The sequence below is a fragment of the Theropithecus gelada genome, chromosome 15 (genome assembly GCF_003255815.1).
Source record: "Theropithecus gelada isolate Dixy chromosome 15, Tgel_1.0, whole genome shotgun sequence".
Taxonomy (NCBI): Eukaryota; Metazoa; Chordata; class Mammalia; order Primates; family Cercopithecidae; genus Theropithecus; species Theropithecus gelada.
In genome coordinates, this window is record NC_037683.1 from 27,996,097 (window position 1) to 28,023,287 (window position 27,191).

Sequence of the window (27,191 nt, forward strand, 5' to 3'; positions counted from 1 at the left end):
CCTTCCTTCCTTCCTTCCTTCCTTCCTTCCTTCCTTCCTTCCTTCCTTCCTTCTTTCGAGTTTTGCTCTTGTTGCCCAGGCTGGAGTGCAATGGTGCTATCAAGGTTCACTGCAACTTCCGCCTCCCGGGTTCAAGCGATTCTCCTGCCTCAGCCTCCTGAGTAGCTGGGATTACAGACATGCACCACCACAACCGGCTGATTTTGTATTTTTAGTAGAGACGGGGTTTCTCCATGCTGGTCAAACTAGTCTTGAACTCCCGACCTCAGGTGATCCGCCCGCCTTGGTCTCCCAAAGTGCTGGGATTACAGGTGTGAGCCACCGCGCCTGGCCACCATTTTGTCTTCTGTTGAAATTCCCTCATAGTATGAGCTGGGACTCATACTATCCCTGTAGATAGTACAGATGCCCGTGCTGTTATTCGGGATTGTCTTGTGGTTAGTGCATCAGCTAGGTTTCTCTTCTGTGTGGGCATGCTGATGACTGCAAATGATAAACTGAGGCTTCGCACTGTAAATGTTTTCACCATCACCATAGCCACAGGGCTGATCCAGGGGCTCTCTGAACAGGGTACGGTGGCAGAATATGTCACGCTTGAACAACAGAGAGGTTTGTTACACTAAGCCAGTCAGATGCTGAAAATGGAGTTTCTCCAAATCACTTTCCATGGGAGGGCTTCCCGCAAAGATCCAGCAAGGATTTCCTGGATTACAAAGTGCTCTTCATGTCCCTGAAAAGTCTTTGCCTCGCTGTCCTTCACAGAGTGGCAGGTGAGTATCTGTGAGCTTTCCAAGAGCTTTCCAAGGTACAAACTCCTGCTTTTCTAATTTCATGGAGTCACCCTTTTGAGGGTTCATATCATTCTCATTTCTTTCGGTTGCTGAACAAGACACCCTTCCCCATATTTTTAAGGAGGAAAGGATTCCACAAAAAAAGTCCCTCTCATCCTTCCCTTTGACAATTTCCCATGTTGTTTTCATTCCAGTTTTCTGTAAGGACAAGCTAGATTTTCATAAGGAGAAATACTAAGTGCTTTGTTCAGATTTCAAATGACCCACGGGCTAATTTTTGACGAGGAGTGGTTAAAGCATGAAGTGTTTCTAAAGTAGGGAAATACTCAGCTTTGTTTCTAGATTTTAAGAAAGGAAAGGAATAGACACTGGTTCTTAGGAACAATGGGAAAGAAATACTAACATGACTCCACTAAAACTACTAAAAGCCACAAACTAAGAATTCAGAATGTTCAAATCAGTTAGAGATGCCCAGAGAAAGTTTTACAGACAGAACTCACCCCCTGCCTAAAGGAGGAGTCACTAAACATCCCTTTCCTTTTTTTTTTGCAAAAGAATTCTAAAATGTAAAGAATAAATTCTAGGTTTTGATCTTTGTCTATTTCTTTCTACAATTCAATTTGCATCTTTAATTTCCTTCATGTTAAATTTACATTTATTCAGTACATACAGAACGACAAATTCTGTGAAGCTCCAGGAATATGACAGACATATAGAAAGCTGAGTGGGGACAGGCATGGTGGTTCATGCCTGTAATCCCAGTACTTTGGGAGGCCGAGGTGGGTGGATCACCTGAGGTCAGGAGTTCAAGACCAGCCTGGCCAACATGGTGAAACCCCATCTCTAAAAAATACAAAAATTAGCTGGGCATGATAGCGGGCACCTGTAATCCCAGCTCCTCAGAAGGCTGAGGTGGGAGAATTGCTTGAACCAGGGAGGTGGAGGCTGCAGTGAGCTGAGATCATACCACTGCACTCTAGTCTGGGCAACAGAGCAAGACTCTGTCTCTTAAAAAGAAGAAAAAGAAAGAAAGAAAGCTGGATGGATAAATGGATTGAAGAATGAATGGAGAGAGATCAGTCAGGAAACCAGTCCTGGGTAAGAAATAAGGCACAAACTATGAACAAATGGCAGTTGGAGTGGGTAGAGGGACACCTCTTCCCCATTTGTGAAATTTCCTTCCAGGGTAAACTATGATTTGCATGCCCTTTCTCCACCCTTTTGTTCTTCCCCAGGGAGAAGTAACTTGATATGATTTGGAGAATAAGAAACTCAACTCAGCTCCTCCCTTTGCCCTCTTGGAATCAAGCTGCTCCCAACTGCCGTGACGCCCTGGGTCCTCTGCTTCTCCTCTGTGTAATCGGTCCAGGCAGTCTTCTACATAGGAGTCTTACCCAGGTCCACTGCTGCCTCTGATGGTGGGAAGTATGTCTAATTCCAGGCTGCAGGCAGTTGGCTCATTTGGTTCTTACATTCTGCTATAGCCTCCAACTTAACTTACTCTTTTTTTTGTTTTTTTGATGCCACTTGTCTTTGTGCTACTTCTCAGCTTGTTGATAACCGGGGCTCGGAAGGGGATGCTACTGATTGACTACCTTCTATAGCCTACAACAGGAAGTACAGATAGAACAGGAGAGAGTCCAGAAATATTAAGGAGAAATAATGTGTTTATTCAGCAAATATTAACTAGCTCCCATTAATGTCAGGATCAGTGCCAGGTGTTAGGGAATCAGCAGAGACCAAAGAGGCAGCATGCCCTCAGGATGATTACAGTCAGGCTGGAAAGTTAAATAAGTAAATAGTTATGGCAACATGCAAAAAGCATTTTAAGAAAGGAATGTGTTCCAGGCAGAGACTAGAAAGCCACCTAATCAGAAATAAGAATTTACATTTTTGTTTTTAATTCAAAAGTAACACATGCTTACTGTAAAACTATAAAAAAAAAATCAAGTAATGCAAATGAAAAGTAAAAAGTTTAGAATATCACCTCCTCATCCCATTCCCTAGAGGAAATGACTATTAACAGTCTGGTATATAGTCTTTAGGAATCTTTTCTTTATAACCACAAAGACAAAATGTATTTATAGAAAATGGGAACATACCATACTTATTGAACTAGAATATTTGTGTCCTTCATTTAACATACTGTGGTCCCCTTTCCAAGCCCGTTAATAGTGATTTAATTATTTTTAAAAGACCTGCCTTGTATTGCATATCCACATCTTATTATATGGATATGCCATAACTTATTTTACCAATCTGACAGGTGAATGAATCTTATTCCCTTTAGTTGTATTTCTTTTTGTTTTCTTTTAATTCTTTTTTAGACAGAGCCTCTCTCTCTCACCCAGGCTGCTGTGCAGTGGTGTGGCCTTGGCTCACTGCAACCTCCTCCTCTGGGGTTCAAGTGATTCTTGCATCCCAGCCTCCCACGTAGCTGGGACTACAGGCATGTGCACCACACCCGGCTAATTTTTGTATTTTTTTGGTAGAGATGGTGTTTCACCATGTTGGCCAGGCTGGTCTTGAACTCCTGGCCTCAAGTGATCTGCCTGCCTTGACCTCCCAAAGTGCTGGGATTACAGGTGTGAGCCACTACGCCTGGCTGTTATTTCTTTATTATTGAGCTTGAACGTTTTTTCTGTGACCTGCCTGTTCATATTTGTAAGTATAAATACAAGGTAGACACAAAAGAGGTGAATTGCTCAAGCTTAGGAAATACCTGGAATGCCAAATAAGCATCCTTCTTTTCTCTGAAGACTTCTTGCACATTCTAGTCTTGAAAGTAGTGGGGGATAATATTGAATCTAGACACCTGAGAAGACAATGTACTTGGCTAATCAACAAATTTCTTTATTATTTTAATAACATTCCAGTATGGGATAAAATCTGGGATTGTCATCCCTTCATAATCCTGCAGTTGTTGCCAAATAAACCACAATGAACAGTGATATGTCCTTTCAATTGTAGTTAGAGCTTTATGGATATGTACACACAAATGTCTGTATGTGTATGTACATCACAATTCTCTAACATATTTCATAAGCATCTTCCCAGGCTGTGTAATACTGCACCGTATGAATGTAATATAATTTATATAATTTGCTCCCTTAAGTAGGACAATTAATTTACTTTCCATCTTTCCCCATTATAAATAATGCTGTGAATGCACATGTCCTTTGGACCAACAATCCTGCTTCCAGGAATTTATCCTGTATATAAAACTAGCACATTTACAAAATGGCATTTTATACAAGATTGTACACTACAGTGTAATTTTGCTGTTACAAACAATCTAAATGCTTGATTATAAGGATCTGATTAAATAAATTATGGTCCATATTTTTATAAGTACAAGGAAAACATCTGAAATCATTTCCAAAATACCCCGTTAAGTGAAAAAAAAAAAACAAGACACATAGTCACATGAATAGCATGTCACCATTTGTATGAAAAAAGAAAGAATATGTGTGTATCTCATAAATGCACACTTATGTATTTGCTGGATATGTAAAGAGTACTTTCAGAAATATACATAAGAAACTGATAGGCCGGGTGCGGTGGCTCACGCCTGTAATCCCAGCACTTTGGGAGGCAGAGGCGGGCGGATCATGAGGTCAGGAGATCGAGACCATCCTGGCTAACACGGTGAAACCCCGTCTCTACTACAAATACAAAAAATTAGCCGGACGTGGTGGTGGGCGCCTGTAGTTCCAGCTACTTGGGAGGCTGAGGCAGGGGAATGGCGTGAACCCAGGAGGCGGAGCTTGAAGTGAGCTGAGATTGCGCCACTGCACTCCAGCCTGGGTGACAGAGCGAGACTCGGTCTCAAAAAAAAAGAAAAGAAAAGAAAAGAAAAGAAAAGAAAAGAAAAGAAAAGAAAAGAAAAGAAACTGATAACACTGGTTACTTCCAGAAGAGGGAAACTAAATGCGGGGGAGACAGGTGTGGGTGGGAGATCATTCTTTGAAGTCTTTTGTACCTTTGGAATTCTGAAGCTTGTAAATGTGTGACCTCTTCAAAAAGTTAGAATTTTTTTTAATTAAAATTAAAAGACAAAAATTATGCACAGAATTATTGATCTGTATTTCTGACTCTTTCCTTAGAACTTCTAGAGATGAAATTGCTAGGTGAGAGTGGAGCTATTTTTAAGGCCCTTGATGCATAATTCCAAAATATTTTCCAGGAAGCTTATGCCAATCTAACACCTACCCAAATTTTCTTTTTTGGACAGTTATGGCAGATATCGCTGATTGTCTACCCAATATCTACTCTTTCCTCTTCCCTGCAGACAGACCCTGATTTTGTTCAGAATAGCAATGTACCCAACTTAAAACTTCTCAGCCTCTCCTGCACCTAAACTGGCCACATGACACAGTTCTGGCCAACGAGATGTAAACCTAATTTGTTGGGTGGGGCTTCTAGGAAAGTTCTTTACAAGGAGGCAAACTCAACTGGAGCAAGATTTTTGCCCTTTGCCTTTTCTTTCTTTTCAGGCTGGAAGTGGGATCCTATGCTATAGGTTATGGGCATCTTGTAAGCAGAAGGAGATGAGCATGAGGACACAAGCCACAAGGTCAGCCTGGGCAGGCAGAAACAGAAGGAAGCAGAACTTTTGGTGGCACAGCAGAGCCATCATTCCAGTCCTGGACTGCCTGCCTCTATTCTCCTTGTTACCTAAGAAAAATAAAACCTAAGTCACTATAAATTGGGTTTTCTGTTGTGAGCATTCGTACCTATTCCTAATTGATACGACAGAAAGATTTGTGCATGTCTGAATTTAAAAAGAAAAAAGTTATGTATGGAGGAAGATCTGGGGATAAGAAAAATGAAGACATAATGGAAACACAGTTTCTTTTTGAAAAAATGAGAGAATAATGAGAGTCTGTATCAGGAACATGACATGTCAGCACTATACGGAGGTGAGGGGCAAGCATGGTGGCTCACACCTGTAACCCCAGCATTTTGGGAGGCTGAGGTGGGAGGAGTGCTTGAGCTCAGGAGTTTGTGACCAGCCCGGGCAACATAGTGAGACCCTGTATCTACAAAATATAAAATTAGGTGGGCACGGTGGAGTGTGCCTGTCGTCCCAGCTACTCAGGAGGCTGAGGTGGGAGGATTGCTTGAGCCCAGGAGGTTGAGGCTGCAGTGAGTCGTGATTGTATCATTGCACTCCAGCCTGGGCAACAGAGCGAGACACTGTCTCAAAAACAATTTTTTAAATAAAAATGATATGGGGGCCAGGCGCAGTGGCTTATGCCTGTAATCCCAGCACTTGGGGAGGCTGAGGCGGATGGATCACATAGTCAAGAGATCGAGACCATCCTGGCCAACATGGTGAAACTAAAAATACAAAAATTAGCTGGGCGTGGTGGCATGTGCCTGTAGTCCCAGTTACTCAGGAGGCTGAGGCAGGAGAATCACTTGAACCCGGGAGGTGGAGGTTGCAGTGAGCCAAGATCGCGCCACTGCACTCCAGCCTAGCGACAGAGTGAGACTCCATCTCAAAAAAAAAAAAAAGATATTGGGATGATCTGAAGATGTTCTCACCAATGGCCTAAGGGATCTTCACTGTCCAGGTAGGATTAAAGAAGCTCCCTTAATACTTCAAAGGAAACTGTTCTTCTGCACATTCTCATTTCCTTTTACTTTCTGTGTGGATCCTAGGTAATTCTTCCTTGGGCTTTTGCTTCCATGTCTTCTACCTCACTGAAGGACTGAAGAAGGTTGACTGTGTTAGAAATTAAACTGAGGCGCAATTAACAATTCAAAGAGTTTATTTGAGCAAACAAAAATCCATGGATTGGGCAGCACCCAACCTTGGCTTGGGGCTCCACTTGAGGGGCCTGAAGGAAAGGCTTTTATAAGGTGAATGAGGAAGCAAAGCATGGAAAATAATTGATTCTTTACAATGATGTTGTTGCCTTATTTGGATTATCCAGATAGAAAGTCCCCTAGTTATGTAATTAGAGGTTAGCTGTAGGTTTTGGATTGGTGAAGCTTAAATTTCATTTCCTCTCAGTCAGTCATTTATAAGAAATGCATTTGATTTAGGTTTTGGTTTGCTTCTGTGGGAACCCAAGGCATTACAACCACTTCAGTCTGATGGTTCCTCTTTAAGTAGACCAGGAGATAGTGCTTAAGGATGGAAGAGTAGTAAGAGGCCCCGAGCCCAGAAAATGCCTGTCTACTCGCAGATGCTAGGTGCTTGGGATGCAAAAATGCTCAGGCATAGTCCCTGTCCTTAGGGAATCCCAAGAGGTTAGAAAAAGGGACATTAATTTTTCAGTGCCATAAACAAATATAGTTGAGGTTACAGGAAAAAAATGGGAAGCATCTCCCCAATCCAAGGGAGACAGGTCTATGACTTGGAAGGAAAGCAGGAGTTGCCACTACAACAACCTTTGGTGGCCTGCCTGTCTCCGTGTTCTTTGCTGGCTCCTCTTTACCAACCCTGTCTCTTCTGAATTTTGTTTATTATTTATTTAGAGACAGAGTCTTGCTCTGTTGCCCAGGCTAGAGTGCAGTCTCAGACCACTACAACCTCTGCCTCTCAGGTTGAAGCAATTCTCATGCCTCAGCCTCCCAAGCAGCTGGGATTACAGGCATGCACCACCACGCTCAGGTGATTTTTATATTTTTAGTAGAGAAAATACAAAAATGTTCCCCATGTTAGCCCGGAGTTGGTCTCAAACTCCTGGCCTCAAGTGATCCACCTGCCTCAGCCTCCCAAAGTGCTGGGATTACGGGTGTGAGCCACCATGCCTGTCTAAATTTGCTCTTATTAACAGACAGGATCCTGGGATCCCAGACCTCCTGCCAGCCAGGTTACAAAGGCCAAGAGAGCATGGGAAACAGAGATGAATTCTGACAGGAGAATTCCTGGAGTGAAAAAAGAGATGTGGCAATTATGGGAAGAAACAGGAAGGTCCCTGCAGGGTTAGGAAAAGACTGAATAAAAATTCCTAAGTGTCTAATCAGCACTGTAACTGTAGATCACCCATAGAGTCCTGGTTCTTTAGGAAGAAATACATCTGGAGCATAGGAAAGCAATTGGTTAGCTTCTACAGCTTGGAAATATCCCTCCAGAATAACTACTCCCTTATGCTTTGATTTGGTCTCCACCAGCAGCATTGGGCTCTGGACCTGTTATGAGCTGGGCCCACTTGTGGGGCACATATGGGGAAGCAAGTTACTCACCCGGGTCACAGAAAGAAAGGACTCACACCCTTGATGCCCCACTGCCTCCATGCATCCAAAGGGTCTGAATGTGTTTCCCAGGACATGACATCAGATGTCAGATGACAATTCCCATGGCCATCCTGGCGATGCTTGGGCTACTAGTTTTGCAAGGAGCCTCTGATTATCTGAATGTATTCAGCAATGCGACAGTCATACATCTACGATTTGCTTTGTGTAGTCAATATGGTGCAAGCTGGCCTTGTATAGAAATTTGTGTAAGCATTTCTGCTTAGCCCGAATAGGATGAGTAAACAATATTAATGAGTTTACTGTAATGACTAAATGTTATAATACTCAAATATCTTCTATCATTTAATAGCTCTCAGCGACAGCTGTTTATTTATTTAATACAAGTCTGTAAAATAAAATCAATGGAAAGTAAATGAAAATGAATCATAGGGAAAGTTCACCTAGGATACTCGAAATTTCAGTGACTGGTTATGGGTTGGGAAATAAGTTTGAATAAAAAGAAAATAATAGTATGTTATACATTGCTTAGAGATTAATTCTTTACATTCATTTGAATTTTTGAATCATTAATTTTTAAATTTCTATTTAAATAGAATTTAAATTAGAACATTCTTCAGGCCAGGCGTGGTGGCTTATGCCTGTAATCCCAGCACTTTGGGAGGGTAAGGTGGGAGGATCATGAGGTCAAGAGATCAAGACCATTCTGGCCAACGTGGTGAAACCCCATATCCACTAAAAATACAAAAATTAGCCAGGTGTGGTGGCGCGCACCTGTAGTCCCAGCTACTCAGCAGGCTGAGGCAGGAGAATCGCTTGAACTGGGGAGATGGAGGTTGCAGTGAGCCGAGATTGTACCATTGCACTTCAACCTGGTGACAGAGCGAGACTTGGTCTCAAAAAAAAAAAAATTCTTCAAAGATATACCATTTATGCTGGTACAATGTAAATTGAAGCAGGAGATCACGTTTATTGAACTAAGGATAAAAAGGACATAGAAATGGAATAAAATGAGGCTTCTCTTAATTCCAGAGGTGTCTTCCTACAGGGAAAGAAAAACAAAACCCAAGCAAACAAACCAAAACAGCCCCGCTCTCCAACTTAAAGGGAATTTATTGGTATTAAAAAGGCACATCATGCCCCCAACAAAACAAAAATAAACTGTGCATCATGAGAACTAACACACTCTTAAGGATAATCTGAGATACTTTTCTCATTGTATGATACTGTATTACCACAAAGAGAGAATAGTGTATGAAAATAAACTGCTGGAGCTGTAGTTCCAGTCTTGGGTAAAGGATGGTGGGACCAGACACAGATCAAAAGACAGAAACTGGAAAAAGTTTTAGTTTCATTGCTGACAGTTCCCTGGGGAAATCACTGCACACTGCAGGGCCACTCGGGTAAGCCCAGGGTGGGTCACCAGGCCAGGAAGATGGGGAACATTAGACAAGTGCCTTTACTGTGGTCTCCATGGGAGGGAACAGGTGATGCAGGGTTAGTAGACTTAGGGCTGGCTCGTTGGAATAATTTCAGTGGGCTCCAGGATAGAGGCGAGTCCATGGTTGTCTGGTGCCTGGCTCTGGGCCAATCAGGGCCAGCGTATACAGGCATGGAGTGTGGCCCCTAACAGAGGTGGCTGGGGATGTGGACTGCTCAAAAAGGGAAACTGGCCTCTACCTAGACCCTCAAAACTGGGTCAATAAGACATTTAAAAACTATATGACAATCTGGGCATGGAGGCTCATGCCTATAATCCCAGCACTTTGGGAGGCCAAGGTGGTTAAATCATGAGGTCAGGAGATCGAGACCATCCTGGCCAACATGGTGAAACCCCGTCTCTACTAAAAATACAAAAATCAGCTGGGCATGGTGGCGCATACCTGTAATCCCAGCTACTTGGGAAGCTGAGGCAGGAGAATCGCTTGAACCAGGGAGGTGGAGGTTGCAGTGAGCCGAGATCACGCCACTGCACTCCAGCCTGGTGACAGAGTGAGACTCTGTTTCAAACAAAACAAAACAAACAAAAAAACGAAAAAAAAATTATATGACACCTGCATATTTGTATTCTTCTTCATATTTAACTACGAATATTCCCTTAGTTATCCATGGGGCTAAGTACCAACATTTGGGTAAGCCAGCCAATTATTTAAAAAGTATCTCCTGCCACAGTCATGGCCTCTGTTGATGACTGTGTGTGTGTGTGTGTGTGTGTGTGTGTGTGTGTGTGTGTTTGAGACAGAGTCTCACTCTGTCACCCAGGCTAGAGTACAGTGGCGTGATCTTGGCTCACTGCAACCTCTGCCTCCCGGGTTCAAGTTATTCTCCTGCCTCAGCCTCCACAGTGGCTGGGATTACGGGTGCATGCCTGGCTAATTTTTGTGTTTTGAGCAGAGATAGTTTCACCACGTTGGCCAGGCTGGTCTTGAATTCCTAACCTCAAGTGATCCGCCAGCCTCGGCCTCCCAAAGTGTTGGGATTACAGGCGTGAGCCACCATGCCCGGCTGGTTTTCCTTATATAGGGGTCTTATCTATGTAAAAGCTAAGTTATATCTATGTGTGGGTGGGCTGACAGTGTGACGTAATTTATTATTTTTCCGATTTAAAGAAAACTATCTTTGGCATTTTAGTGCCTAAGTACATCAAAGCATGTCTGTAATCATCTGAAAAACATATACCGTTATGTGATATTGGGAGAACGGGACATTCTGCTGTCCTAGAAGTTTATCCTTGTGGGTATTATTAAGCTGTTTACCCAGCCATAAACATCTTAAGACCATGGGTGGTGACTGGCAAGGAACGTGCCTTGCTAGTTTGAAGATGGAGCTGATTTTACACTTGATCTTAAACAAAAGGCCGAGAAGCAATAAGATAGAGTTGATTTTAAAATGGTGTTACTCTGGCTCTCCTATTCTTCTGTTCCCCTAACAATACCACGCCATACAATTCATCCTTTTAAAGTGAACAATTCAGTGTCTTTTAGTACAGGTGTTCCTCGGCTTACAATGGGGTTATACCCTGATAAATCCACCATATTGAAAATATTGTAAGTCAAAAATGCATTTAATCCACCTCACCTACTGAACACCATAGCAGCTTGCCTACTCTAAATATGCTACTTACATTAGCCGACAGTGGTCTAAAATAATCAGACACAAGCCTATTTTATAATAAAGTGTTGAATATCTCATGTAATTTATTAAATATTGTACCAAAAATGAAAAACAAAATGTCGTATGGGCTCTTGAAGTATGGTTTCTACTGAACGCATACTGCGTTTGCACTGTCATAAAGTCACAAAATGGTAAGTCAGCTGGGCATGGTGGCTCACGACTGCAATCCCAACACTTTGGGAGGCTGAGATGGGTGGATCACCTGAGGTCAGGAGTTCGAGACCAGCCTGGCCAACATGGTGAAACTCTGTCTCTACTAAAAATACAAAAAAAAAAAAAAAAGAAAATTAGTGGGGCTTGGTGGCGCACACCTGTAATCTCAGCTACTCTGGAGGCTGAGGCATGAGAATCGCTTGAACCCGGGAGGCAGGGGTTGCAGTGAGCTGAGATTGCGCCACTGCACTTCAGCCTTGGCAACAGAGCAAGACTCTGTCTCAAAAAAAAAAAAAAAAAAGTTAAGTGGAACCACGGAAAATTGGGGACCATCTGTATAGCTACTATGACCTGCAACATCTTTCCCTTTGCCAAGCATCTATACTTCCCACAAAATTATTGGATCGTTATACATCATTCACTCTGAAATCACCTTTCAGAGTTGGGGTTTACTTTGTGTCCACAATATTGTGCTCCATCACTGTTGCTATGGTTGTATGTTGACTTCACTCAACCACATGCATGAGCACCAGAAACTCTTCTAGAAAAAAAAAAGCTTTTGACTATTTTCCTTAAAAGGCCTTAAAAATGGCCTTTACGGGCGCGGTGGCTCACGCCTGTAATCCCAGCACTTTGGGAGGCCGAGACGGGCGGATCACGAGGTCAGGAGATCGAGACCATCCTGGCTAACACGGTGAAACCCCGTCTCTATTAAGAAATACAAAAAACTAGCCGAGCGAGGTGGCGGGCGCCTGTAGTCCCAGCTACTCGGGAGGCTGAGGCTGGAGAATGGCGTGAACCCGGGAGGCGGAGCTTGCAGTGAGCTGAGATCCAGCCACTGCACTCCAGCCTGGGCCACAGAGCGAGACTCCGTCTCAAAAAAAAAAAAAAATGGCCTTTAAATTGATAGGGGAGCATCTGGGTTTGTCGTTGTCTAAAACTAGCCTCTACGTACAGCTTCTCTAAGTAGAAAAAAGGCCACCTTATCTGTGCCACTGTGCAGAGAGTAAACAACAACAAACTGTTCTTGGCAAACATCTCCCACGTAAGACGCTTACTTCTTCCAGGTCTTTTTTTTTTTTTTTTTCTTGAGACGGAGTCTCGCTCTGCCGCCCAGGCTGGAGTGCAGTGGCCGGATCTCAGCTCACTGCAAGCTCCGCCTCCCGGGTTCACGCCATTCTCCTGCCTCAGCCTCCTGAGTAGCTGGGACTACAAGCGCCCGCCACCGCGCCCGGCTAGTTTTTTGTATTTTTTTAGTAGAGACGGGGTTTCACCGTGTTAGCCAGGATGGTCTCGATCTCCTGACCTCGTGATCCGCCCGTCTCGGCCTCCCAAAGTGCTGGGATTACAGGCTTGAGCCACCGCGCCCGGCCTCTTCCAGGTCTTAAAAGGAACACATGAAATGAAGAACCCCAAGGAAACGATGCCTTTAGCTTTTTTTTTTTTTTTTTTTTTTTTAATGGTCTTGTTCTGTCCTTCAGGCTGGACTGTAGTGGTGCAATCATAGCTCGTTGTAGCCTTGACCTCCTGGTCTCATGTGATCCTCCCACCTCAGCCTCCTTCCTGAGTAGCTAAATAGGTACACGCCACCATACCTGCGTAATTGTAAAAATTATTTGGTAGAAATGAGATCTTGCTATGTTGCCCAGGCTCGTCGTGAACTCCCGGCCTAAAGGGATCCTCCTGTCTCAGCCTTCCAAAGTGCTGGGATTACAGGCATGAGCCATGGTGTCCCGCCTGGCTTTCCAGTTCTACCAAGTGGTTGAGCGGTTCACAAGTGTGGATGCGGGACCTACAGCATCAGCATTGCCTGGAATTGTTTAAAATGCAACCACTCCACTTTGGGAGGCTGAGGCAGGCAGATCACTTGAGGTCAGGAGTTTTGAGGCCAGCCTGGCCAACACGGTGAAACCTGTCTCTACTAAAAATAAATAAATAAATAAATAAATAAATAAATAAATAAATAAATAAATAGAATTAGCTGGGCGTGGTGGTGGGTGCCTGTAACCCCAGCTACTTGGGAGGCCGAGGCAGGAGAATCGCTTAAACCCAGGAGGCAGAGGTTGCAGTGAGCTGAGACTGTACCATTTCACTCTAGCCTGGCAACAAGAGTGAGACTCTGTCTCAAAAAAAGAAAAAAAAGCCAACTACTCAGCTCCATCAGACCTACTTGCTCAGAAACCTGGGGGAGGGCCACGCGATCCGTGTTTCCACGAGCCCCCCAGGTGGTTCTGATGATGCAGTCTCAGATTTGAGGTGGCTGAGGAAGGATCCTCAGGTGAAGGAGGGAAGGAACTGCCTTTACAGCCTGTGAAAGCATCTGATAGGTCTCTAGAGCAGGACATACTTCTTGTTTTATCTTTTAAATTCAAAATGAAATCACTTTTGTGTGGGTATACTCATACTAGTTTCAGAAAAAAATAGCCCATTTTCCGGTGTGCAAACACTTTATTCCAAGAATACCTTACCCAAGGCAGAAATTCAAAAATTAAATGCCTAGAGGAAAACTAGAGTATTCTCCATCATTCCTGTTGAGGAAACATTATTAATATCCACATTACCTTTTATTTTTTGTTGTGTGTGTGTGTGTGTGTGTGTGTGTTTTCAGATGGAGTTTCACTCTTATTGCCCAGGCTGGAGTGCAATGGGACAATCTTGGCACACCAAAACCTCTGCCTCTCGGGTTCAAGCAGTTCTCCTGCCTCAGCTGCCCGAGTAGCTGGGATTACAGGAAGCTGCCACGATGCCTGGCTAATTTTTTGTATTTTTAGTAGAGATGGGGGTTTCACCATATTGGCCAGGCTGGTCTCGAACCCCTGACCTCAAGTGATCCAGCCACCTCCACTTCCCAAAGTGTTGGGATTACAGGCTTGAGCCACCGTGCCTGGCTCATACTACCTTTTAAGCCATAATATTTTACAGAGAACTTGATTATGTCCATTGACAATAAAAACATAAATTAATTTTTAATGTTTTATTACACATTTCCTTTGAAATTTTCAATACAATATTGCATTTTTAATCTGCATAAAATGTTACAATGGTAGTATCTATGCACACAATAATATACACAAACATGTAGGAGGTGTGTGTTCACATTTTTGGAAACGGACAGAACAAAGGGGAAGAAGCCTGCACCTCAATAGTCAGGGCAGAGACAGGCCCCTCTAGGGCTGAATTTGAGGTCAGCACCAACTGTGTGCAAAGCTGATCTGGGCCTTCTGCAGAAAAGAGGCTAAACTCATGTACCCACCTGGCCTCACTTTCCTCCTGTCCTCTGTGAAAGGGACAGAGGAATAATGGTCCCTTACCTGCCACGTAGCAGCTGTGGCCCTTGGGCAAGTAAGTCCCTTTCCTGCTCTGAGCCTCCCACTTTCCCAAGGTTCTGAGCCACAGAGAAAGGCTAGACCTGAGGGGGACATGGAGACACCACACCTTCCCATGAAAAGCAGTGGGCATCCGTCACCACCTCCCGCACCATGCAGTTAGCCCATTTTCCAAACTGCCATGATCTATTTCACAGCCCAGTGTAGTGGGGGAAGAACAGGACTGTGCTGGGGCTCCTGGCTGGATGCCTGCTCTGCCTTTTGCTGCCAGCAATGCCTTGGCCAGGACACAGCCCCTGTGTCCCCAAGCTTTCTCCTCTGTCATATGGGAACGATGATCTCATAGGGTTATGGGGATGATTAGATGGAACAACAGCAAGGGTATAAAATTCTGCCCTGTGTAAGCAGTCAGCGGTGTAATAGGTCAGGAGAGGGTGACCTTCAGGGCTCGGCGGTGATCAGGAGAGGTGATCATAATTAGCGACTGGAGAGAGCCTCTAGGTCTTGGGAAACACTGGGTTTCGGCACAGGTGGTGGTTTCACAGGTATTCACTTTGAGACAACATACACACCACATGCTTAGATACTCGGACTAGATGCTGGTGTATTATGCCTTTCAGAAAGCATTTTAGTTTTAGTTTTGTTTTAAAGCAAGACATGAGAATTAGAAAACGATCCTGGGAAAGGTTCAGGCCTCTGTAGGCTGAGATGGGGCCCAGGACTATGTCTCTGAGGAGAGAGGAACCCAGTGAATTTTGAGGAGCACAGGGGAGCAGAGGGAAATTGCACTGTGTGTGCATGCGTGCATGTGTGTGTGTGTGTGTGAGCACACACACTGCGGGGCTGGAGGAGGAAATCAGCAAGGCCCAGAGAAGGGCAGAAGGATCTTCAGGCTCGAAGGGCTGCTGCTGCACGTGGCTGGATGGCAGCACAGAGGCCTGAGGTTCCTGGGTCATTTTTGTCCCCTCTTCATGCTCATGGACTCTTGATGACTGTCCAGAGCTCTGAGGTGTGGGCCCTGCAAGCTGGAACCAAGCATGCTCTCTGCCCGTTTCTGAGGCAGTCGTTGGGACTGTGGGGCTGTGGACCCCTGCCAGGCTCGCCTGTCCCCGGGACACTCAGGATGCACTTCAGTCTCCTGTCTCCTGCAGGCACCTGCACAACCCTCCTTTTGAAGGTAATTTCAGGAGTTGTTACAGCAACACCTGTGCACTGAGGCAGACGACAGGGCCACCACAGAGGTGACACTGTGTGCAGGGAGGGGAGAGGGGAGTCGCCTCTAGCTTTGCTTCCTGCGCCCCCAGGGAGTTGCCACTCATAGTGGGCTCCACCCTCCCCCCAACAACATGTTCCCTATCATCCTCCAATAGCCACTGCCACCGTGCCCAGGGCCATCCTCACCGCTGAGTCCTACACACACCAGGGACCATCGGTCACCCCATCACTTTGCGTTTCCTTCTGTCTGGGCCACATCCAGATTCTGGGATGTTTTCCACACTCAACCTCACTTTGTCTTTGACGTGCTATGGCCTAAATGTCAGTGTCCCCCAGATTTATATGTTGAAGCCTAATTCCCAATGGGGTAGAAAGAACAGGTGGGGCCTTTGGGAATGCCCTGAAACCAGACGGACATTCTCAATAATCCCCTCCTGAAGGAGGTTAGTGCTCTCATCAAACAGGCTCCAGCAACCTCCCTTGTCCCCTTCGGCCACATGAGGACACAGCTGGAGGCACTGCCCTAAGGAATGGGTCCTCACCAGGCACTGAATCTTCAGGCATCTTGATCTTGGATTTCTCAGCCTTCAGAACTTTGACAATACATTTCGGGTGTTAGTAACTCCCCGGGCTAATGTACTTTGTTAGAGGAGCCCACCGGACAAGGATGGGCCCTCCCTTCTCACCTGACGTCACTTCCAGGATCCGCTCCTCACAAATATTCACCCATTGAAGGAATGCTGTGGGTGAAGGGGCCAGGAGAAGCCCCTGTAAACTGCTCACAGGCAATCAGAGGTCCCTCAGAATGGGGAGGACAGCAAGCACGACCAGAATCTATCAATGATGCACGACACACAGGACTCCAGCAGACCCTCACAGAAAAGGATCAAAGAGGGGAGGCAGGAGAGGGTGAGAGCCTCCTGCCCAGAACAGAGCAGTGGCAGAGGAGGCAGGGAAAAGAGCCAACAAGAAGAAAGTGAGCCAGAAGATGCATCTCACAGGCCCAGAGTGGCTCTTGCTGTGTGCAGAGCCCAGGAACACCAGAAATCAGAGCTGTGTATATGCTCCAGAGAGATATTGACACTCTGAAGAACGAGTCACTCATTGACCACATCCTGCATCACAAAACAGGGGCCTTTTCCAGAGTGAAGGCAAGGAGAGAACGTATTCACCACCCAAGAATGTATTCACCACCGAGGTGAACACACAAGATTTGTGGGACTGCCAGGCCCACCTTTTCTCACAGAGGAACAGGCTGAAGCCGCATTCTGCAGGTTCCAGCAGGCTCCCAGGTTGGGGCTGTGATCAAGAATAGGAAGGTCACACTCAGGGTCAGAAAGGCCCAGAAAGCTAGGAAGTCCCTCCATCAGCTACTGTGCCCCAGGACACCCCCGTCCACACATCCCAGTGCCTCCTGCCCCAGGGAGAAGAGTCTCTGGGCCCAGGACCCGAGGTCTGCAGAGACTCAGGAGACACAGAGCCCTGGGGTTCACCACAAGCTTCATCCAAGGGTAAAATGCAAACCAGGGTGAGGCATTTGATTCAGGGTCCTCCTGCACTGAGAAGAGGGAAGGACAAGAACAGCCATGGCCAAAGCAGGGCGAGTCAGGATGACACAGAGGCCGAGCTGCAGGCACAGCCACCTCCGTGGCCGTAACCCGGGGATGCCAGGTTCCTCCAGCCACCACCTCCCCATACTCCCCAGCTGGCTTGGGAGGAGGCTTTCCATCACTATCCCGAAATTCTGCTCCAACAGTAGGCATATAGAGCTTCTGACTCTCTAGAAGCAACGTCTGCATACACCGAGACAACTTGAATGACCCCCACGTAGCGCGGCTCTCTAGTGGCGCCCTCTGTCTGGCCTCAGCTGGACTTCTGTGTCTCTTCTATCAGCCATGCTGGCTGCCGTCGAGGCAGTGCCTGGGTTTAAGGGATCCCAGGACTTTGTGCTCAGAGTGTGCAAGGCTCCACCTCACCCTTCCTGAGCGCCTGCCTGGGCTGCCCACACCCACCTGCACTGGGGAGGGGCAGAGGCGGCCACACCCATCCACATCTACCTCTTCCTCTGGGCCAACTGTTCACGGACCAATCACTCAACATACCACCCGTTCTTCATACATTTCCAAAAGAAGGAGTGAAGAACACGGTGGCATGTCCAGAAGCCTTTTTCTTCTGGAGGAAAAACAAAACTTTGACCAACGACATAGATAAACCAAATGTCTGCCCCGCTCCCTGACAATCCTTCACTTTCTGCAGCCGCGTGCAGAGGGGGACACGGACCAGGCCACTGAGGCTTCTGTGAAAACCAATCTCTCAGTCACCCTGAAAGATGGCTAAGAGCCATGGAGCTTCCTATTTCACCAAATGTGGAGGGGACGTTTGGGGGTGGCGGGCCCTGCATTCAGACGGGAAAGAAGAAACAGGACCCACTGCTGGGACCCAGGGCCAGCGGCCCCCAGGAGTCCCTGGGCACTCAGCTGGAGATGGCAGCCCCTGCATTGCCACCCACGAGCAGCAGTCTCCCTGCTCTTCCCTTCTGTCCATCAGGACCCATGGAACTGGGCACCCGGCTCTGGGGTATGGAGAGCACACAGGAGGCCTGGCTCCTCCTCACCCCTGACTCCACAGAAATGAGTCTCAACTCAAGGTCCACTTAAAGGTCTTGGCTTTCTTTCCTGTTCCAACTCCAGAGAGGGTGCAGATGTCCACAGTGAGGGGATGGTTACTTGACCACCAGGTGTGGAGCGGCCCTGGCCAGCTGCTGGGAATCCCGCAGACCGAGGCTGTGGCTGGTGCAGGGGAAAGTGAGATCCTCTCCACCTCTCTCCTGCCAAGAGTGGGCCAAGGAGAGAAAGGCCAGGGAAAGGTCCACTCACAAAACCGAGTGGGAAGGAGGGGTGACAGTCACAGCTTTCTACACGGAATCCTGCATGCCACAAGAAGTGTCCCCACTCCTCTTCAGAGCACCTACTTCCATGCTGGGAACACAGTATTAGACCTCGGCACGAGCCACATGTCCCTGCCCACCCCTCGCCCAGAAGGGATCAGGAACAGGAAGGAGTTTCCAGTGCCATGGACAAGCCCTGGGTGAGCACAGGATTCGGGGTCCTGCTGTGGTGGGTCCGGGGCTGACCAGAGCAGGTCCTAGAAGCAGGCGAGGTGCTGTGCAGTCTGCAGCGTAACTCTGAACTTGACAATGAGGTCTCCCCGCTGAGTGCATACCTTGAGGAAGGGAAGCACCTTTCCATGGAGTCTGCCAGGTTGCCTGCCAGTGGCATTCGTGCCCAGCTAGAGGACCAGCCACCACCCCTGCTGGCCGCAAATGTCCTTTCAGGCAAACACGGCACCTTGAGAAAATGAGGCAGGGAGTGAGGGAAGGGTTTGGGTAGGAAAGTCACCGGCTGGTACTGACAAGGACGCTGAGGGTACAGTGGTTCCATCTGAGCAGAAGTGTGTGCCAGGGCTTCTCTTGCAGCACGAAGACAATGCTGCAGGGATGGCTTCTGGCTTGGAGACTCCCTTTTGGGAAAGTGACCTGTGGCTCCCCGTAGCTGTTCTGCGTGCGACGGTGCTGAATCTCGTCCTTGTCCTTGGTGGGACCCCTTGTGCTCAGGGTGGAGGAGCACTCTGTGACCTCCCTGGACCAGGCAGCGCCACAGGAGATCCCCTTCAGGCACTCCTGCACACAGATCTGCCCCACCATCTGCAGGAAGCGTGTGGTGCTCCCGGCTCTCCTTAGACACTCTCAGCCGCTGAAGTCAACTCACCAAGCATCCAGGGGAGGCTTCTCCCTGTGCCTCTGGGTCATGTGGTCAAGGCCAATGCAGGGCAGAGGAGTGACTGCTGGAAAAGAAGAGCCCAGATGAAGTGCAGTCACCTACCTGAAGTCGGGCTCCCCTGGAAGTCCCCAAGACGTAAGTCTAGGAAGAAACCACCAGAGCCACTGAGGGCCGCTAGATACCCAGTGGGGAGGGAAATTTCGGGCAGCGCGGCTCGTCTTCATGGACGGATTGCTGCAGTGCTGGGATTTCATCACGCCTGCTATCTTCATTAATTTCTATACCCATGAGAAAGTTACATAGTAATGCAACATTTTATTTTATTATTATTTTTTAAGATGGAGTCTCTCTGTCGCTCAGGCTGGATTGCAGTGGCAAGATCTCGGCTCCCGGCAACCTCTGCCTCCCAGGTTCAAAGAATGCTCCTGCCGCAGCCTCCCCAGTAGCTGGGATTACAGGCATCCACCACCATACCTGGCTAATTTCTGTGGTTTTAGTAGAGACGGGGTTTCACCATGTTGGCCAGGTTGGTCTTGAACCCCTGACCTCAGGTGATCTGCCCACTTTGGCCTCCAAAAGTGCTGGATTACAGGCATGAGGCACCCCACCCGGCCTTAATGCAACATTTTAAAAATCAAAATTCATGCTAAATAGTCCATTGTGAACAAAATATCCACATTTTAAATCAAGTCATCATCAGATCCTGCAACTGCAACACTCTGAGAGCTATACAAGCGTTGAGCACGGTGGGAAACGAAATCTTGGCAAATTCCATTCAACGCATAAAATTGTCCCCAAAGAAAAGGAAAAGTACTCACTTGCGGAATGTTCCAGACAGCGCCCAGGCGCACTGCACTGCCAGAGATGGGGGATCTGCTCCCCGAGGACTGGGACTTTTCCAATGAAGGTCATTTTCCAGTTTCGTCTAAAAGCACAGAAGAACTTCGTGAAATGTTTGGCTTTTTCCTAAGGGAAGGAGGTGCCTACAGCGTTGCCATCACTGCTGCTGGCCACAGGAAGATGTGTACAAATCGTCCCGCCGTAAGATCGTGTTTTGAAAAGGGGGGACTTTGGAAATTAACTGAGGATGTAACTGCAGAAAAGAGCTGATGGGATCGGGGAGCTGCTCCGATGAGTCTCCAGAGCGGCTGGGTGACCGCAGGAGCTCTGAGTCATCAAAGACCGGGCCCAGGGAGCCTGGAAGAGGAAGGGCCCGCTGCTCCCGGGCCACCCCAGGGCGCATGAGTTACGGGCAAAATTTCATGCCGCAACAAAGTGACTCATTTTTTTGGAACTGAGGCTGTTTCAGAACTTTTTACTCACTCTTGGCTCCGCCCCAGCGCTTCCAGGCCCCGGGCCCGCCGCAAACACCGCTGGACTTGGACCCAAAGCGGGGTCCTGTCCCGCCGGGTCTGGTCATGCGCTGTTGGAAGTGGCGGTTGGGCTCAGCGCCAGGCGCGCGCCCTCTGGTGGCCGTTGGGAAGCAGCGAGGGAAGCGCTGAGCTAGCAGCCGAGCGGTTGTCGCTCGTCCCCTCGCGGCCTCCTACGGAATCTCTGACATTCTCCGTCCCTTGCTCTCTGCTCCTTGGCTGGGGATGCTCCATTTACATGGATTGGAATAGACCTAAGCACCACAATTACAAAATCAGTTATACGTTAATCAAAGCCTCAAAACACCAGGTAACCCATGTTCTAAATCACTGGTTGGAAGTCAAACAGGTGAGTCACGTGATAAGGAGTACCTGCCCCAACCTCTTATATGAAAGATAATTTTGTAATACAATCAAGCTACTGATCACTGTTTATCTTTATAATACCTACCAGTTTTAAGAAAATACTATTCTGAAGACAGTGTCACAAGATAAATTCAAACAAAAGAACAACAAATGCTATTTTATATCATTGTAATAGATCAAAGAATGTTACAATATTTATTCAAGGAATACAAATTTTCTCTAAACATTTTTGTAATTCATAATGTACAAGATATTGTCAAAATAATTCCATGATTTTGGTACTAATATTTGCCACCTGGGGCAAAATAGTTGAGATTTCTTTTTGAGCTGGGCAAACAATCTATATAATTGATTAGAAAGAGCCACAAGTATAACTTCCTCTACAGTTTTCCTGTGGGGAATGTCAAATGAAGGGAAATAAAAACATATTTTCATGTAAAGTAATTTTTTTTTAAAGATAGGGTCTTGTTATGTTACCCAGGCTGGTCTCAAACTTTGGCCTCAAGGGATCCTTCCCCCTCAGCCTCTCACCTCTCTCACCTCCAGCCTCCAAAATGCTACGATTACGGGCATGACACACCACGCCTGGTGGAAAAAGAGCACTTCAATTTCACTGCTAAAACCTCCCAGGCAAAGACTGTATTTCTTTGGCTTCAGATGGGGGCAAATTTTTAGAAGAACCTTTAGACAGCGATTCCCAAACAGAGACAAAGTAAATTTTCTGCTTTCATCTTCCTGATTGTGATCAAGGCTGGAGGGTGGTTTCTCCAGGAGATCTTATCTCACACACCGCCGTGGCCCTCCGTGTCCAGATGGTTGAAGTCTGGAGAATGTGGTGGTGGGAACAGGAGTCTTGGGTTTTCCGGATTTTGAGGTTATGTCCTGTTTCCCAAGAGAACTAGGAGCAGGTCTTTGCATTCAGGCCTGACTGAGAGGGGATACTACTCAGACATCTACTCTTCAGGTATCTCAAAGGCATGAAGATGTCCTTACTTTTAAGTCATGGCGCTAAGGCGTGTCCCAAGAAAGGGAGCAGGCAAGGTTGGAGCAGAGTGTCCCCAGCCGGGAGCAGAGAACAAGCGACGGAGAATGTCAGAGATTCCGCGAGAGCCCGCAAGGGGACGAGCGACCACCGCTCGGCCGCGAGCGACCACCGCTCAGCCGTGAGCTCAGCGATTCCCTCGCTGCTTCCCAACGGCCACCAGAGGGCGCGCGCCTGGCGCTGAGCCCAACCGCCGCCTCTAACCGGAAAGGACCAGACCTGGCGGGACCCCACCGCTGTTTGGGTCCAAGCCCAGCGGTGTTTGCCGTGGGTCCCGGGCCTGGAAGCGCTGGGGCGGAGCCAAGAGTGAGTAAAAAGTTCTGAAACAGCCTCAGTTCCAAAAAAATGAGTCACTTTGTTGCGGCATGAAATTTTGCCCGTAACTCATGCGCCCCGGGGTGGCCCGGGAGCAGCGGGCCCTTCCTCTTCCAGGCTCCCTGGGCCCGGTCTTTGATGACTCAGAGCTCCTGCGGTCACCCAGCCGCTCTGCAGACTCATTGGAGCAGCTCCCCGATCCCATCAGCTCTTTTCTGCAGTTACATCCTCAGTTAATTTCCAAAGTCCCCCCTTTTCAAAACACGATCTTACGGCGGGACGATATGTACACATCTTCCTGTGGCCAGCAGCAGTGATGGCAACGCTGTAGGCACCTCCTTCCCTTAGGAAAAAGCCAAACATTTCACGAAGTTCTTCTGTGCTTTTAGATGAAACTGGAAAATGACCTTCATTGGAAAAGTCCCAGTCCTCGGGGAGCAGATCCCCCATCTCTGGCAGTGCAGTGCGCCTGGGCGCTGTCTGGAACATTCCGCAAGTGAGTACTTTTCCTTTTCTTTGGGGACAATTTTATGCGTTGAATGGAATTTGCCAAGATTTCGTTTCCCACCGTGCTCAACGCTTGTATAGCTCTCAGAGTGTTGCAGTTGCAGGATCTGATGATGACTTGATTTAAAATGTGGATATTTTGTTCACAATGGACTATTTAGCATGAATTTTGATTTTTAAAATGTTGCATTAAGGCCGGGTGGGGTGCCTCATGCCTGTAATCCAGCACTTTTGGAGGCCAAAGTGGGCAGATCACCTGAGGTCAGGGGTTCAAGACCAACCTGGCCAACATGGTGAAACCCCGTCTCTACTAAAACCACAGAAATTAGCCAGGTATGGTGGTGGATGCCTGTAATCCCAGCTACTGGGGAGGCTGCGGCAGGAGCATTCTTTGAACCTGGGAGGCAGAGGTTGCCGGGAGCCGAGATCTTGCCACTGCAATCCAGCCTGAGCGACAGAGAGACTCCATCTTAAAAAATAATAATAAAATAAAATGTTGCATTACTATGTAACTTTCTCATGGGTATAGAAATTAATGAAGATAGCAGGCGTGATGAAATCCCAGCACTGCAGCAATCCGTCCATGAAGACGAGCCGCGCTGCCCGAAATTTCCCTCCCCACTGGGTATCTAGCGGCCCTCAGTGGCTCTGGTGGTTTCTTCCTAGACTTACGTCTTGGGGACTTCCAGGGGAGCCCGACTTCAGGTAGGTGACTGCACTTCATCTGGGCTCTTCTTTTCCAGCAGTCACTCCTCTGCCCTGCATTGGCCTTGACCACATGACCCAGAGGCACAGGGAGAAGCCTCCCCTGGATGCTTGGTGAGTTGACTTCAGCGGCTGAGAGTGTCTAAGGAGAGCCGGGAACACCACACGCTTCCTGCAGATGGTGGGGCAGATCTGTGTGCAGGAGTGCCTGAAGGGGATCTCCTGTGGCGCTGCCTGGTCCAGGGAGGTCACAGAGTGCTCCTCCACCCTGAGCACAAGGGGTCCCACCAAGGACAAGGACGAGATTCAGCACCGTCGCACGCAGAACAGCTACGGGGAGCCACAGGTCACTTTCCCAAAAGGGAGTCTCCAAGCCAGAAGCCATCCCTGCAGCATTGTCTTCGTGCTGCAAGAGAAGCCCTGGCACACACTTCTGCTCAGATGGAACCACTGTACCCTCAGCATCCTTGTCAGTACCAGCCGGTGACTTTCCTACCCAAACCCTTCCCTCACTCCCTGCCTCATTTTCTCAAGGTGCCGTGTTTGCCTGAAAGGACATTTGCGGCCAGCAGGGGTGGTGGCTGGTCCTCTAGCTGGGCACGAATGCCACTGGCAGGCAACCTGGCAGACTCCATGGAAAGGTGCTTCCCTTCCTCAAGGTATGCACTCAGCGGGGAGACCTCATTGTCAAGTTCAGAGTTACGCTGCAGACTGCACAGCACCTCGCCTGCTTCTAGGACCTGCTCTGGTCAGCCCCGGACCCACCACAGCAGGACCCCGAATCCTGTGCTCACCCAGGGCTTGTCCATGGCACTGGAAACTCCTTCCTGTTCCTGATCCCTTCTGGGCGAGGGGTGGGCAGGGACATGTGGCTCGTGCCGAGGTCTAATACTGTGTTCCCAGCATGGAAGTAGGTGCTCTGAAGAGGAGTGGGGACACTTCTTGTGGCATGCAGGATTCCGTGTAGAAAGCTGTGACTGTCACCCCTCCTTCCCACTCGGTTTTGTGAGTGGACCTTTCCCTGGCCTTTCTCTCCTTGGCCCACTCTTGGCAGGAGAGAGGTGGAGAGGATCTCACTTTCCCCTGCACCAGCCACAGCCTCGGTCTGCGGGATTCCCAGCAGCTGGCCAGGGCCGCTCCACACCTGGTGGTCAAGTAACCATCCCCTCACTGTGGACATCTGCACCCTCTCTGGAGTTGGAACAGGAAAGAAAGCCAAGACCTTTAAGTGGACCTTGAGTTGAGACTCATTTCTGTGGAGTCAGGGGTGAGGAGGAGCCAGGCCTCCTGTGTGCTCTCCATACCCCAGAGCCGGGTGCCCAGTTCCATGGGTCCTGATGGACAGAAGGGAAGAGCAGGGAGACTGCTGCTCGTGGGTGGCAATGCAGGAGCTGCCATCTCCAGCTGAGTGCCCAGGGACTCCTGGGGGCCGCTGGCCCTGGGTCCCAGCAGTGGGTCCTGTTTCTTCTTTCCCGTCTGAATGCAGGGCCCGCCACCCCCAAACGTCCCCTCCACATTTGGTGAAATAGGAAGCTCCATGGCTCTTAGCCATCTTTCAGGGTGACTGAGAGATTGGTTTCCACAGAAGCCTCAGTGGCCTGGTCCGTGTCCCCCTCTGCACGCGGCTGCAGAAAGTGAAGGATTGTCAGGGAGCGGGGCAGACATTTGGTTTATCTATGTCGTTGGTCAAAGTTTTGTTTTTCCTCCAGAAGAAAAAGGCTTCTGGACATGCCACCGTGTTCTTCACTCCTTCTTTTGGAAATGTATGAAGAACGGGTGGTATGTTGAGTGATTGGTCCGTGAACAGTTGGCCCAGAGGAAGAGGTAGATGTGGATGGGTGTGGCCGCCTCTGCCCCTCCCCAGTGCAGGTGGGTGTGGGCAGCCCAGGCAGGCGCTCAGGAAGGGTGAGGTGGAGCCTTGCACACTCTGAGCACAAAGTCCTGGGATCCCTTAAACCCAGGCACTGCCTCGACGGCAGCCAGCATGGCTGATAGAAGAGACACAGAAGTCCAGCTGAGGCCAGACAGAGGGCGCCACTAGAGAGCCGCGCTACGTGGGGGTCATTCAAGTTGTCTCGGTGTATGCAGACGTTGCTTCTAGAGAGTCAGAAGCTCTATATGCCTACTGTTGGAGCAGAATTTCGGGATAGTGATGGAAAGCCTCCTCCCAAGCCAGCTGGGGAGTATGGGGAGGTGGTGGCTGGAGGAACCTGGCATCCCCGGGTTACGGCCACGGAGGTGGCTGTGCCTGCAGCTCGGCCTCTGTGTCATCCTGACTCGCCCTGCTTTGGCCATGGCTCTTCTTGTCCTTCCCTCTTCTCAGTGCAGGAGGACCCTGAATCAAATGCCTCACCCTGGTTTGCATTTTACCCTTGGATGAAGCTTGTGGTGAACCCCAGGGCTCTGTGTCTCCTGAGTCTCTGCAGACCTCGGGTCCTGGGCCCAGAGACTCTTCTCCCTGGGGCAGGAGGCACTGGGATGTGTGGACGGGGGTGTCCTGGGGCACAGTAGCTGATGGAGGGACTTCCTAGCTTTCTGGGCCTTTCTGACCCTGAGTGTGACCTTCCTATTCTTGATCACAGCCCCAACCTGGGAGCCTGCTGGAACCTGCAGAATGCGGCTTCAGCCTGTTCCTCTGTGAGAAAAGGTGGGCCTGGCAGTCCCACAAATCTTGTGTGTTCACCTCGGTGGTGAATACATTCTTGGGTGGTGAATACGTTCTCTCCTTGCCTTCACTCTGGAAAAGGCCCCTGTTTTGTGATGCAGGATGTGGTCAATGAGTGACTCGTTCTTCAGAGTGTCAATATCTCTCTGGAGCATATACACAGCTCTGATTTCTGGTGTTCCTGGGCTCTGCACACAGCAAGAGCCACTCTGGGCCTGTGAGATGCATCTTCTGGCTCACTTTCTTCTTGTTGGCTCTTTTCCCTGCCTCCTCTGCCACTGCTCTGTTCTGGGCAGGAGGCTCTCACCCTCTCCTGCCTCCCCTCTTTGATCCTTTTCTGTGAGGGTCTGCTGGAGTCCTGTGTGTCGTGCATCATTGATAGATTCTGGTCGTGCTTGCTGTCCTCCCCATTCTGAGGGACCTCTGATTGCCTGTGAGCAGTTTACAGGGGCTTCTCCTGGCCCCTTCACCCACAGCATTCCTTCAATGGGTAAATATCTGTGAGGGGCGGATCCTGGAAGTGACGTCAGGTGAGAAGGGAAAGTACATTAACAAAGTACATTAGCCCGGGGAG

At 48.3% G+C, this 27,191-nt stretch overlaps 2 pseudogenes; one reads left to right on the forward strand and one right to left on the reverse strand.

Moving 5' to 3' along the window:
• Window positions 1–18,429: 18,429 nt before the first annotated feature.
• Window positions 18,430–19,247, reverse strand: LOC112608160 (annotated as a pseudogene).
• Window positions 19,248–24,463: 5,216 nt separating this feature from the next.
• LOC112607690 lies at window positions 24,464–25,389 on the forward strand (annotated as a pseudogene).
• The last annotated feature ends 1,802 nt before the right edge of the window (window positions 25,390–27,191 follow it).